Here is a 15927-nt window from a genome sequence, read left to right on the forward strand (position 1 = left end):
CTCTATTTTGTACCTCCTACTACCTGTCTCCGGGTTCCAGCTTCTGCGGCAATAGTCTCCCTTGGGTCTGCCCCTAATGCTCCCTGCATAGGGGGTGGTCAACCTGGTCAGCTCAGCCTTGGGAGGTACGTTATAGTGGATCTGCGGGTCCACTCCAGGTGTTACAAAAGATCTCACAAGAAGGTTCTACGGAGCTGTGTAGCCACAGTGCAGCAGTTCCTGGAAAGAGACATTAGGAAAGCCGAATACATTGCAGAAAGCATGTATTCGGCTTTCCTAATGTCTCTTTTGCAGAAAGCATGCAGGAGGGCAAAATACAGGAGAGACTACCAGGGGGAGACCAGCCCTGAGCAGGCTTCCTCCTTCTGAGGCGCAGAGACCGGTAGCCGGAACACTGAGGTTTAAGGACCTCTATGACTTAAATCAGAGACCGGCAGGACAGCTGAACTCCAAGTTACCTGTCTGACCTAACACCCAGGAGGCACGGTGGCACCCCTCAGAGGCCGGGGCATGCTAAAGTCTCTATAAACAGCCTCAAGCCACCAGTCATACGGGTTATGTCCTATCCTATCCGGGGGACGGAAAGAGAGAGATAACATCTGTGAGGACCTTATGTGAATCCCTAGGCAGTAATTGACTACAACACCACAGCACTAGAGGAAGGATTTTGACTTCCACCTTGATAAGGGGACTCCTAACTTGCCTCCAAGCCGACTGGACCCTGCCTGCCCTGTGATCTGGTGCTCTGGACTGTGGCTGCCTGAAGTCAACAGTAAACAAGGTAAAGAGACTGCAAACCTGTGTCCTCATTCTTTACTGTGCCTTTCACCACCTTCCATCTACACACCGGGAGCCATGGGGATATACTTCACCTGTGGGAAGTTATACCATCGAGCTGTCATGATCAGCTGCGGCCGCCAATGCAGCCCAGCCCATAGACGCCCCCAAGCCGACTAATCTCAGAAGGCATGAGGCGTGCGTCCCCCGGGGACGTAATACGGACCCTTTAAACCGCAGAGGTGGATCCGGCCTACCCAAACTAGGGGAGAGCAGCGACCAGTGTTCTGTGGCAGCTGAGCATGTGGACAAGGAAGGAGATACGTAGGACTTGATTACACCGATACTTCAGGTATAGAGAAAGTAAAGTTTACTAAAGTAAAGACACACAGTACATAAACAAAACATGACGATGTCAGGCTCCCTATTCCACACCTCAGAATGGTACCACCCAGTGGACCCCAAGGCACAGATAGGCGGGACATCAGGACCCAGGCAGGACAGTTGGGTACACGAGGACATCAGGGTGCGGGAAAGACATCAGGATACAAACAGGACATCAGGACATCTGGACTCAGGAAAGACCTCATGACATCAGGACACAGGCAGGGCATCAGGACACAGGAATACCGGATAGACATCTGGGACACTGGCATGGCAGCCCAGGTCATCAGCTGGGACACTGGCGTGGGAGCCCAGGAAATCAGGTTACATCAGGGAACAGACAGGATATCAGGACATCAGGGTCCATGAGGTCATCAAGACACAGGCAGGACATCAGGGTACAGACAGGACATCTGGACCCAGGGTCACTGGCAGACATCAGACAGGAGTCGTTCGGTTCCGGACATCCGACATGACCTACAGGCACCACCAGAGACATCAGGCTCAAAGCTCCAGACAGCGGTCATCAGGTTCCAGACTGAGGTCGACAGGCTCCGGGCATAGGACCTAGGAAGGAACTCAAGCGTGATGGTGCAGACACCGCTGTACTGGACATGAGCCAGACGGGGTTAACACCGCATGGTAGTCAGAGCACAGAGTAGTAGATGCTCAGCAGAAACACCGGTTTCAAAAGACTCAAAGTCACTGGGAATGAGGCTCCAGATGCAGAGGGATTCCAATAACATAATCACAACAGACACAGTTCAGACAGGTTCAGGTACAGGACAGGTACAGGATCGAGGATTCGGGCCTGGATATACCGCCTCCAGGACAGGTGCCCGAATAGGACAAAACAGGAATCAAGGCAAGGACTTTGGTACCAAAACATAGAGAGGAGAGGTGCAGGAACACAAACACACATAGCAAAGTTCAGGAGCTCTGTGAGTAGCTCAGGCCCCGCCCATAGGGCAGGGGAGCTTTATATATGAGCTGCCCCTCAGCAATTGGCTGGGGACAGCTTTAGGAATACACACCCTAATCCTGATAAAAGCAGGGGAGGTGTGGCCGCGCACGCCCTAAGCACACAGAAACCATTACAGCACACAGTGCAGGATCTGTGACTCAGGGCACCTGGCTGAGACAGCATGCACTGAGCCACGTGGAAAGTCATGCACCAGCCGCAAATGACCTCACAACCCGCGGACAGCTTCACAGCAGCAACCAGGGACCGCACATGAGGAAGGTATGCAGCAGGGCAAATACCTTAATGCCCATGTACGACTGCGCAGCAGAGCAGGGAACTGAGAAGGCTCTATTAAGGTAACAGCCAGCAGTATCCCAGCTAAAATTAGGGTGAAAAGAGTAAAGGGTTAAAGCAAACATATGCATTGTCATGCCGAAAACCAGAGACAGACAGAACGGCATGACACAAGCTGCCATAACATCACCCCAGAGGACCCCTTAAAGCAGCGTCGGTCCGCACTGACCGAATACCACAGGTGGCGTCACGAACATAAACTTTATTCCCTTTAAAGACCTTTCCCTTTTACATGGGCGCCCAGGGCCATGGACCGGGTCACCACCGTGACATCCCCCTGCGAACTGCAGGACCCGGTACCGAGTACCCCACGGCCCTGGCAGGCGACTCACAGGCAGGGGGTTCCCTGCCTCGACTGGGGCGGCTTTCTAAAGCGCCACCAGCAGGGTCAGTGGGCCCTTGAGGGTGTGCGGGGAGAGGTGGCAGCAGAAGGAACAGAAGACTACCTCTCCTGGCGCTTGTGCGGCGTCCCTCATGGTTTCAGTTTCCAGAACTCCGGAACGAGAAGGTGCACACGCAAGTTAAGCGGCCGCTATGCCTTGCTGGGTAATCCAGTACTGCGCATGCGCGGGATCCCAATGACGTCAGGGGGGCGCAATGCATTACTGGGAATGCTGTAATAGGGCAAGCAGTGTTCCCTTAATGAAACAGAGGCTGGGGGAGGTCCGGATATAGCTTTTTAAACCATTTCGGGCTCCAAGCAGGCGCTTCTTAGTGAGTCAACATTCCTAGCAGGTATGAGTGACAAGGAGCTCCCAGAAGCGCAGGCCCCTTTGGGTCATTATCCCAGCTACGGTTTCTCTTGGCCAAGCCTTCAGCAGCAGCCACAACAGCAGAAGAAACAGACGGAGAAGGATCCTTCCCAGAGACGCAGCAACCGTTCAGGCTCTCAACGCAGTAAGAGCCCTAGCACGGTCGTCAGCAGGTAAGAAATATCATCTTTGAATAAATGGTCCTCTTATCCGGTATCCTTCCGTTCTCTGCTGGGTGGTAAGTGGACTTTGTGAAGGTCACTCTGTAATTAGGGCCTATTTCTTTTGTCTTATAGGGGAAGAAACGTGCCACCAATACTAAACATAGCATACAGTTAGGGCCAGAAATATTTGGACAGTGACACAATCTTCGCGAGTTGGGCTCTGCATGCCACCACATTGGATTTGAAATGAAACCTCTACAACAGAATTCAAGTGCAGATTGTAACGTTTAATTTGAAGGGTTGAACAAAAATATCTGATAGAAAATGTAGGAATTGTACACATTTCTTTACAAACACTCCACATTTTAGGAGGTCAAAAGTAATTGGACAACTAAACATAACCCAAACAAAATATTTTTATTTTCAATATTTTGTTGCAAATCCTTTGGAGGCAATCACTGCCTTAAGTCTGGAACCCATGGACATCACCAAACGCTGGGTTTCCTCCTTCTTAATGCTTTGCCAGGCCTTTACAGCCGCAGCCTTCAGGTCTTGCTTGTTTGTGGGTCTTTCCGTCTTGAGTCTGGATTTGAGCAAGTGAAATGCATGCTCAATTGGGTTTAGATCTGGAGATTGACTTGGCCATTGCAGAATATTCCACTTTTTGGCACTCATGAACTCCTGGGTAGCTTTGGCTGTATGCTTGGGGTCATTGTCCATCTGTACTATGAAGCGCCGTCCAATCAACTTTGCAGCATTTGGCTGAATCTGGGCTGAAAGTATATCCCGGTACACTTCAGAATTCATCCGGCTACTCTTGTCTGCTCTTATGTCATCAATAAACACAAGTGACCCAGTGCCATTGAAAGCCATGCATGCCCATGCCATCACGTTGCCTCCACCATGTTTTACAGAGGATGTGGTGTGCCTTGGATCATGTGCCGTTCCCTTTCTTCTCCAAACTTTTTTCTTCCCATCATTCTGGTACAGGTTGATCTTTGTCTCATCTGTCCATAGAATACTTTTCCAGAACTGAGCTGGCTTCTTGAGGTGTTTTTCTGCAAATTTAACTCTGGCCTGTCTATTTTTGGTATTGATGAATGGTTTGCATCTAGATGTGAACCCTTTGTATTTACTGTCATGGAGTCTTCTCTTTACTGTTGACTTAGAGACAGATACACCTACTTCACTGAGAGTGTTCTGGACTTCAGTTGATGTTGTGAACGGGTTCTTCTTCACCAAATTAAGTATGCGGCGATCATCCACCACTGTTTTCATCCGTGGACGCCCAGGCCTTTTTGAGTTCCCAAGCTCACCAGTCAATTCCATGTTTTCTCAGAATGTACCCAACTGCTGATTTTGCTACTCCAAGCATGTCTGCTATCTCTCTGATGGATTTTTTCTTTTTTTTCAGCCTCAGGATGTTCTGCTTCACCTCAATTGAGAGTTCCTTTGACCGCATGTTGTCTGATCACAGCAACAGCTTCCAGATGTAAAACCACACACCTGGAATCCACCCCTGACCTTTTAACTACTGCATTGATTACAGGTTAACGAGGGAGACGCCTTCAGAGTTAATTGCAGCCCTTAGAGTCCATTGTCCAATTACTTTTGGTCCCTTGAAAAAGAGGACGCTATGCATTACAGAGCTATGATTCCTAAACCCTTTCTCCGATTTGGATGTGGAAACTATCATATTGCAGCTGGGAGTGTGCACTTTCAGCCCATATTATATATATAATTGTATTTCTGAACATGTTTTTGTAAACAGCTAAAATAACAAAACTTGTGTCACTGTCCAAATATTTCTGGCCCTAACTGTATGTGCACTATCTGCAGAGGATCTACCCACTACTTGGTCGAAAAGGCTGTCTAGCTCCAGTATTCAGTAAACAATTTCTGAAGAAGCGCCAAACTTTGCCTCAAATCTCAGGTCCCTAATTAAATATCAGGTGGAGGACTCCCTTAAATCCTTAAAAAAAGATGGGGAAAAAAACGACAGAAAACTAAGTACATTTTCTCTGTTTCTGAGTCAGTTAATTCAGAGAGCATGAGTGAGTCAGATTTTGATAGCTCACCCTCATCTGCCTCGTCATCTTCTTCTGAGGATGGTCGGTGCTGTTTTGCAATAGGGGAAACAGGTAACTTAACTAAAGTATTTAGATCCACGATGGGTCTCGTAGATTCCCGGCCAAATAAACCCATTCAAGACATAATGTTTAACAGGCTTGAACAAAAAACCAGAAGGTCTTTTCCATTGAACGAAAAAGTCCAAAACTGGATTAAAGAAGAATGGAAAAAAAACAGTAAAAAGGGCCTTCTCACTCCCAAAAGAAAATACCCCTTTGAGGATCCCATGTGTTCCTTCTGGGGGAAAGCCCCAAAATTAGCAAGAAGGCAGATTTTTTCTTAAAAGGTTCCTGGGAGGCCACTGTGGGTGGACTAAAGCCTTCAGCTGCAGCCACCTGTACTGCTAGGGCTTTAATGATATGGCTAGATCAACTTGAAACACAACTGAAGGAAAATACCTCTAGAGAGACAATTCTAAACACTGTCCCAATAATGAGGGGGGCTTTTTTGGCAGACACCTCTGTGGATTCCGTCAGACTAGCCGCTAAGTCAGGTTCTTTTTCAAATGCAGCCAGACGGGCCTTGTGGCTTAAATCTTGGCCAGGGGATCTCCAAACTAAATCAAAATTATGTTCTATTCCCAGTGAATAAAGTAACACAGTACACCCACCGTAGGTTTAAAATAATTTTCCTATCCCTTTAAAGGGGAATATATAGATTAGAAATAAAAGAATATAATATACCACCAGGGTGCGCTGTGCCCGATTGTAGTGAACACCACTACATAAATGAGGCTAAAAACAAAGCAATACCACACGGACCAAAAAAGGAAAATATATACAAGGCACGGGAATATTAAATGTGGCTTTATTAAAAGGAATGCCAAATGTTACATAATAAAAATTTATACATAAACACTTCCACGTGACAACAGGATTATACGGCTATATATATTCACCAGCACTCTAACCTCCAATTTCACCAGGATTCAATTATTTAGGCTGTACAGGAAACACTATATATTGCATAAGAAAAAGGAGGGGGGAGATAAAATAAAATGAATAATGTGCAAAATCTGCTCATATAAAGTGAATAAGTGCTTTGTGCAACCAATATGATTCAGCACATATGCAGGGCGCATAGAAGGTATATAAATTCTTAATAAAGATATATATTATTGCACATGAAAAAAACTAAAAACCACAATCAATGTGTGTAAAAATGTGGGGAAGGGGGTATAGAACCCCTGTTATACAAGTCGGTATATATAAAGTGCAAAATATAAGGTGCAGTAAAAAAAGTGATAATGTGCCAAAATCTTATTCCAAGTAAATGAAAACCACCCTTGCAAATAGCTACCATAGGGAAAACAATGGCGACCGCCTAAATTAGCATATGGCACTGTGCACCTGTGCAGCCAAAAATTATAGTAATCACATATATCTGGGGAGGGGGGGGGCTCTGTTCCTGTGTCAGCACGTACCCGACGCGCGTTTCGGAGTTATCCTTCGTCTGGGATAAGGATAACTCCGAAACGCGCGTCGGGTACGTGCTGACACAGGAACAGAGCCCCCCCCTCCCCAGGTATATGTGATTACTATATTTTTGGCTGCACAGGTGCACAGTGCCATATGCTAATTTAGGCGGTCGCCATTGTTTTCCCTATGGTAGCTATTTGCAAGGGTGGTTTTCATTTACTTGGAATAAGATTTTGGCACATTATCACTTTTTTTACTGCACTTTATATATACCGACTTGTATAACAGGGGTTCTATACCCCCTTCCCCACATTTTTACACACATTGATTGTGGTTTTTAGTTTTTTTCATGTGCAATAATATATATCTTTATTAAGAATTTATATACCTTCTATGCGCCCTGCATATGTGCTGAATCATATTGGTTGCACAAAGCACTTATTCACTTTATATGAGCAGATTTTGCACATTATTCATTTTATTTTATCTCCCCCCTCCCCCCTCCTTTTTCTTATGCAATATATAGTGTTTCCTGTACAGCCTAAATATTTGAATCCTGGTGAAATTGGAGGTTAGAGTGCTGGTGAATATATATAGCCGTATAATCCTGTTGTCACGTGGAAGTGTTTATGTATACATTTTTATTATGTAACATTTGGCATTCCTTTTAATAAAGCCACATTTAATATTCCCGTGCCTTGTATATATTTTCCTTTTTTGGTCCGTGTGGTATTGCTTTGTTTTTATTCCCAGGGAAGGTGAATTCCTGTTCGGGCCCACACTGGACGATATTTTAGACAAAGCAGGAGATAAAAATAAATCTTTCCCTAATCTCTTTGGGTACTCCTACAAAAGGGTAGGAAATTTGGGAATAGTTGGAAAAGTGGGGGGAATGTCCCCGGGAAGGATGGGGGGATAAAAAGAACAAATCCAAGGGGTTCGTGTTTAATAAACCCAGCACCCCCAAAACTCAATCCCAATGAGGGTGTTCCCTGGGTGGGGGGGGGGGGAGTTTAGTTTTCTCTCTCCCAGCCTGGGAAAAGATATCCAACAGCACATGGATTATCAATATAATAAGATCAGGACTAAAACTAAAATTCATTTACCCTCCTCCCCCATCCCTCATAGTGACCCCCCAAAGACCCTGGAAAGAAGAGCAGCTGGCCCTTCAACAGGAAGTTCTAGGCCTATTGGAAAAGAATGTTCTTGTCACGATTGGACTGGCCGGTAAACTGGTACCAGGGGCACCTTTCCTGGCCCTATCTCTATGGGGCGCTCTAACTCGCCCTGTTCCCCGGGATACCCCAGATGGCGAGCATGCCGGGGCCTCCGCCCTCGCCCTGTCTCCTGATTGCTGCCCTGCGTCTGTCCCCCTCCCCCACCCGGGGAAGAGAGACGCTACTGTGTACAACAGTACACCAACCCGACAAACAGGGGAACAATGACAAGGGTAAAAAGAAAACTCCACTCACACAAAATATGCTCTCACAAATAACAGAGGTATCCACCACGGTGTGAAGGACGGGGAAGGTAAATAAAGCAGGTAAGGATGAGGAATTTTCCAAGCGTACAAACCATACAACTGTCGCACAATAAAATTCCTCCAGCTCTCCAAACACCAGCTCCTCACTACTCCAGGTCTATCAAGCAAGTGCTATCTCAGACAAAGATCTGACCAGAAGGCTTAGCTTTTAAAGGAGAGAGGAGTGGCTAACCGAGCACAGCTGAAAGCAGGAATTTCCACATGACCTATTAACCCCTGTCTTGCTGAAAGAAAACAAAACACTTTTAATACACAGGAGAAGTGCTTCTTCTCAGGGATGAAGCAGAAGCCATCAGATGCCGTGGTCTTCTGGTACTGCTCTGTCGCGGTAACTCCGTGACAGTTCTCCAGGAAGTTCCCCATCAAGAAGGAGGCAAGGGGTTTTACTCTCCGCTTTTTCTAAGAAAAAAGCCAGATGGGACTTTCAGAACTATTGTAAACCTAAAAAAATTGAACAAATGTTTACATATAGAGTCCTTCAAGATGGAGACAATAAAATCTGCAGTAAAAATGCTGTTTCCTTCCTGTTTTATGACAGTGTTAGACCTAAAGGATGCGTATTATCACGTCCCCATCCACGAGGATTACAGAAAATTCCTCAGGGTGGCACTCATGATTCAGGGGGAGATGTAGGACTTTCAATTTGCAGTTCTTCCATTCGGGTTAGCTATCGCCCCGAGAGTCTTCACCAAGATAATGGCAGAAGTGATGGTTCACCTAAGGGAACAAAATATTTTGATAGTCACGTACCTGGACGATCTTCTCATAATAGGCAACTCACCACATCACTGCAAGGACCAACTAATCAAGGCCATAACAGGTCTGACCAGCTTAGGTTGGATGCTAAGCTTGCCAAAATCCAAGATTGTACCAAGCCAAGTACAGGAGTATTTGGCCATATTGCTGGACTCAAACAATCATGAATGCCGTCTCCCGGATCAGAAGGTACAGAATATGGCAGAACTGGCATCTCGAGTGCTAGCCTTTCCCTCTATTACCCTGTGGAAGGCTATGTCACTCTTAGGGAATATGACTTCTTGTGTCCCAGCTGTCCAGTGGGCTCAGGTCCATTCAAGGAAACTACAGTGGGAAATATTGGCAGCAGAAAATTCCCTAAAAGGGAATTTAGAAGGGTGGGTAGATATATCATTAGAAACAGCCCTCTCGCTACAATGGTGGACAAACACAGACAACCTAATTCGGGGTGTTCTCTGGACTTTGCCAGTTTCCCAAATTTTAACGACAGACGCAAGTCCCAGAGGTTGGGGGGCTCACCTTTTTGGTCAATTAGCCTAAGGAGTTGGGGAAGAAAAAGTGAGTTTGGCGTCCTCAAATATGAAAGAGCTCCTAGCCGTAAAATTCGCCCTGATACATTTTCTGAGCTCTCTCCAATCCCCCCATGTGAGATTATTCTCGGACAATCAAGTAGTAGTGGCCTATCTAAATCACCGGGGAGACCAGATCCCGCTCTCTGATGGAGGTAACAGGGTCAATCTTTCAGATTGCCGAAAACAGCTTGAGTTCCCTGTCAGCACTACACATAAAGGGGTCAGAAAATCAAACGCAGGTAAGACTGGGCGAATGGGAACTGAAACAGTCGGTGTTAGACCAGATTGCGAGGGCATGGGGTTATCCAGCTATAGTCCTGTTCGCAAACCCAAAGAATCGGAAAGTCGACACCTTCTGCTCTATAGATCCCCTGGGGAACCCGGTTGCTCTAGACACCCTCATGATACCTTGGGATTAACACCTAGCATATGCCTTTCCACCCATAGTCCTGATTCCAGCAGTCCTGAGGAAGATTCGGGAGGAAAGGGCAAGGGTAATCTTGATAGCCCCATTCTGGCCGAGGAGGCCATGGTTTTCATGGTTAAAGATGCTGTCCATCACAGACCCTTGGGTCCTTCCGGAACTTCTGGACCTTCTTTCCCAAGGGCCTGTGATCCATCCACAAGTATAAAACTTACACTTGACGGCAAGGAACTTGAAAGGTCACTTTTTTCAGCAACAAAGGATTTTCTCCAAATTTAATTCCCACCCTCCAAAAAAAGCAGAAAATCCGGTAACCACCAAAACATGCGGTAGAATTTGGAAAAAAGTTATCTCAGTGGCAGGTGCTGCCTGGAATGGGGAGGTTCCACTCACGGCTATATTAGAATTTTTGCAGAAGGGCCTACAACATGGGCTGGCCATAAATACCTTAAAATTTCAAGTTGTGGCGCTAGGTGCCCTGTACAATTATAACTTGGCAACCAATGGATAGCTAGATTCATCAAGGCTGCAGGTAGATCAAGACCTATCTTATCTCAGGGTGTTCCCCCCGGGATCTGATTTTGGTCCTCTCAGCTTTAACAAAGGACCCTTTTGAACCCCTATCAGAAGCCCAGCTGAAACTATTGTCCCTTAAAACTTCCTTACTAGTGGTCTTAACTTCAGCACCCAGGGTCAGCGATATTCAGGCTCTATCAGCATATACACATCTCACCCAAGTTTTAGAGGATAGAGTGGTCCTTAAAATAGACCCGGCTTACCTCCCAAAAGTGGCATCTCGTTTTCACGGGGCTCAGGAGATAACCCTCCCTGCTTTCTGTCCCAACCCCAAAAATAGTAGGGAGGAAGCTCTACAGACCCTAGACGTGAGGAGATGCATAGTCCAATATCTAGCAGCAGCACGGGAGTATAGGAAGGACAGGTCTCTTTTTTTCTGCTTTCAGGGACCAGGGAAAGGACAGAAAGCATCCAGGAGTACACTCGCAAGGTGGATAAGAGATGCTATCACACTTTCACACTCCTTTCACGGGGCAGCTGTTCCGGAGAAAATAAAGGCTCACTCAACAAGATCAGTGGCAACTTCCTGGGAGGAATGAGCCGGAGCCTCGATAGAACAGATATGTAGAGCCGCTACTTGGTCCTCTCCCTCTACATTTTTCAACCACTATCGGCTGGATTTAGCCTCCTCTTCAGATCTTACTTTTGCCAAACGGGTTCTGGAGGTGGTGGTGCCACCCTAGTCTGCATATCTCTGCAATTCTCTCCGTGGGGCAGTCATGGGGGAGAGAGAAAAATATAGTTACTTACCAATAACGGTATTTCTCTTACCACATGACGGCACCCGTATATTCCCTACCTTTATGCGTGGGTGTGCACTTTCAGCTATTCAGTTACTTAGTTATCCAGTTAGTAAAAATTGTCACGCGGTGCTTCCGTTCAGTAATAATATGAATATTTAATGTAATTAGTGATGTCTTTAATCTGAAAGTTTCTTTAGTTCTCTGTAAAACAACTGATGCGGAAGAGGGGTACCGCCTATTTATCTGTAGGTTTCCTGTCCCAAAAGGGCGGATCCCTTCTCTCCATGGTGCCGTCATGGGGTCAGAGAAATACCGTTATTGGTAAGTAACTATATTTTTCACACTGCTTTTGGGTGACCTTATGCCACTCCTGGTTCAAAAATGTAAGCAGTTCTTTGTTTGATGGCTTGTGACTATCCATCTTCCTCTTGATTACATTCCAGAGGTTTTCAATGGGGTTCAGGTCTGGAGATTGGGCGGCCATGACAGGGATTTGATATGGTGGTCCTTCATCCACACCTTGATTAACCTAGCTGTGTGGCGCGGTGCTTTGTCCTACTGGAAAAACCAGTCCTCAGAGTTGGGGAACATTGCCTGAGCAGAAGGAATCAACTGTTTTTTTTCCAGGATAACCTTGTGTGCGGCTTGAATCATACATCCTTCGCAAAGATTAACCTGCCAAATTCCAGCCTTGCTTAAGCATCCTCAGATCGTCACCGATCCTCCACCAAATTTCACAGTGAGTGCAAGACACTGTGGCTTGTACGCCTCTCCAGGTCTTGGTCTAACCATTGGATGACCAGGTGTTCGGCAAAGCTGAAAATTAGACTAATCAGAGAAGATTACCTTACTCCAGTCCTCTGTGGTCCAATCCTTATGGTCTTTGGCATACTTCAGCCTGGCTCTCCTTTGCTTCTCATTGATGAAAGGCTTTTTTTCTAGCTTTATGTGACTTGAGTCCTGCCTCTAGGAGCCTGTTACGAACTGTTCTTGCCATGCACTTGACCCCAGCTGCCATTTTCCATTCCTTTTGTAGGTCACTTGATGTCATCCTGCGGTTGCTGAGTGACATTCGAATAAGATGACGGTCATCCCGGTCAGTGGAGAGTCGTTTTCGCTCTCTGCCGGTCTGTAGCTTTGTTGTCCCTAATGTCTGCTGCTTGACCTTGTTGTAATGGAGTGCCGTCTTAGAAATTTTAAGGATGGAGGCAACATGACGCTCTGTGTCCTTCTGCTAGTAAAGTCAGAATTGAGCCCTTCTTTTCCTCACTCAATACTTTTCTTTTTAAGCTCATTTGGCATGGTTAAAAGTTATTTTTTCATTCCTATTACTTTTGAGATTACTAGCACTTGTTTTGCCATCCAGCTTGTCCTATTGCAAGAGGATTGTGAGCATCAGAGCAGGGTTTTTTTTATACTTTCCTTCATTAAATAAGATTTGATTCAGGAGATCACCTAATCAGAAGCACATTAAGTAGAATGAGGTGTCCTCTGGTTGGAGTTCAACTGACACTGGAATGGAATGACTGTCAGACATGTAGAGAAGATGATTTTTAAAAAACTGTGCCGTGGTCTCTGAATTTTTGCCAGAGCTGTATATATTTATATGTAGGTGGATAGATACTAGAACTATAATGGGGACAGAAAAATCTACAAACAAGTTTATAAAAGTATGTATAAACTAGGAGGGGACAATATAAGTTTTATAAAATAGTGGGACAAAAAATAGGGAGGATGAAAAAGTACAAAAAAGTTTGTAAAAGTTTTTACATACTAGGGACACAAAATAATGTGTAGGTAATAGGGGAGTAAAAAGTACAAAAAGGTACAATAAAGTTAATAAAAGTTTTTATAAACGAGGGACAAAGTCATTTTTATAAAATGGGGGAACAACGAAAATATGGGGGATCAAAACGTTTGTAAAAGTTTTCATAAGCTAGGGGGACAAAAAGTACAAGTAAGTTTTATTTAAAAGAAAAAAGCACCAAAAATGAAAAAAAAAACTATGTTTATTTGAAATCAGACAATAGTAAGTGGAGAACATAAAAATAAAAAAGGTTCCTCCTCCCCTAATAATAAAAAAAATTAAGAAAACAAAAACCAAAAATGATATTGTAGCAAAATACAATTTTATTCTGTAAAAATCAAGCCATATATATATTTCTGTATTGTATACAGTGTAAGGACAGGGACTGCTGTTGTTTCTGCGGTCGTCAGCTATGACGGATATTTCTGTATTCCGCTCACACAGTGCACAAGCCGCGATATGAATACATTACAACCCACACGAGCCTCCTCACCATCATACACTCGCTCTCCGCTCTAATTTCCACATGTTTAAGGCAATTAATTTATTATTTCCGTCTTTATACATTTCTTTCTTCCTCCCAATTCCAAGCTCGTTACTGCTAATGAAGGGTGCGAATCGTAAGTTTGGCTTTTAATTATTTCCCGCAGAAACAAGGAGGAACCTCACACTCTGGCACTAATGCAGAGCTCTACATATCAAAATAAAGAGAAGTGACAACACCCCTGTACTAATACATATATGGGGAGATATGGGGAGACCGGGGGTCCGTGCCGAAAAGAAAGGAGAGAAGAAATCATAGAAGATCTAAACATGCAGAGATCCAAAGTTTAGGAGAAATGACGTAATAGAAACCATAGAATAGATCAGCGTCCCTGCCCATTATAGGACCATGTGCGGGGTCGGCCCATTATAGGACCATGTGCAGTGTTGGCCCATCATAGGACCATGTGTGGCGTCGGCCCATTATAGGATCATGTGCCGGGTCGGCCCATTACAGGACTGTAACTGGGTCTACCAAGCTGGGGTACCTCTTTAAGTACCACCTCGTGTTTCAGGAGGTCCACTCTGCTTAGGCTGGAGTCTGAATGAAGGACGCTGGCTGGAATTGCTTGGTTACATGGGCACATATAAAAGATCACTGCTTCTTCACGTATTTCCAGTCTGACAACACTTTACTCACAGGACACAGAATATATCACACAGATACAGAGGGCAGGCCAATAGAAAAGCGGCAGGCCAGACATACATTACCATAGCCGCAGGTGGCCGGAGCCTGCCGATATTTACTGTGGGAATTACAAAGGTGGGGGGTGGACAAAAGGGGAATATCGTGCCCCTCTGCCCAGGGGCGCAGCCTGTGGGCTGATGCATTAGGGACATTCGTCTCACATGGAACCTATTATACATACATATAAATGCACAACATATTCTGGGTGCTGAGTGGTTCCGTAACACGTAACATGGCTCCCCTTTTCAGCGACGCGATCGGCATACACAGTCTAATCCTTAACGGATCGGTTTGGGGATGACCGAAGTTTATGGGGTTGGTACAAGTTCCATTTGTCGACTTAGTCCATCGGCGTTGTCTCCGGAGACCCGATTAAGCCACACTAGGGGATTATGGTCCGTTAGGAGGGAAAACTGTCATCCATGCAAATATGGTTGCAACTTTTTGAGTGCCCATACTACCGCCAGGCACTCCTTCTCGATGGCCGCATAGCTTACCTCACGGTGCAGTAGTTTCCAACTCAGGTAAGCTACCGGGTGTTCTTGGCTGTCCGGCCTGACTTGGCTCAGTACTGCCCCCAATCCAAACATAGAAGCGTCTGTGTGAAGAAGGAAACGTTTAGTTGGATAGGGTGCGGCCACTACAGGGGTATTGGTGAGGGTGTCCTTTAGTTGGCGTAAGGCTTCCTCACACTCTGGGGTCCAGGTTGCCTGGCGGGGTTGGTTCTTACGGGTCAGATCAGTGAGGGGCTTGGCTAAGCTGCTGTAATTGGGAACGAATTTCCTGTAATACCCCGCTGTCCCTAGAAACGCCATGACCTGGGTTTTAGTGCGTGGGGTGGGCCATTTGGCTATGGCCTCAATCTTGGCTGGTTCTGGTCACTGTTTCCCACTTCCCACCCAATGCCCTAAATACTGAACCTCTGCTTTGCCCACGTGACACTTGTTTGGGTTCAGGGTGATTCCGGCCTTGTGGATCCTGTCCAATACTTTCTCTAGGTGATTTAGATGCTCTTCCCATGTCGCACTGTAGATGGCGATGTCTTCCAGGTAGGCACAATCATAGTCCTGGAGACCATCCAGAAGCCGGTCAGCCAGCCTCTGGAAGGTCGCCGGGGCATTCTTCATCCCGAATGGCGTAGCTCAAAACTGGAATAAGCCGAACGGGGTGACAAATGCCGACTTGGGAATAGCGTCAGGACTAAGGGGAATCTGCCAGTAGCCTTTGCATAGACCGATGGTGGTCAAATACTTTGCCCCCGCCAGCCAGTCTAACAACTCATCCACACGCGGCATATGCATCCGTCACTGTTTTCTCATTGAGCTTACGATA

The sequence above is a fragment of the Ranitomeya imitator genome, chromosome 9 (assembly GCF_032444005.1).
Source record: "Ranitomeya imitator isolate aRanImi1 chromosome 9, aRanImi1.pri, whole genome shotgun sequence".
NCBI lineage: Eukaryota > Metazoa > Chordata > Amphibia > Anura > Dendrobatidae > Ranitomeya > Ranitomeya imitator.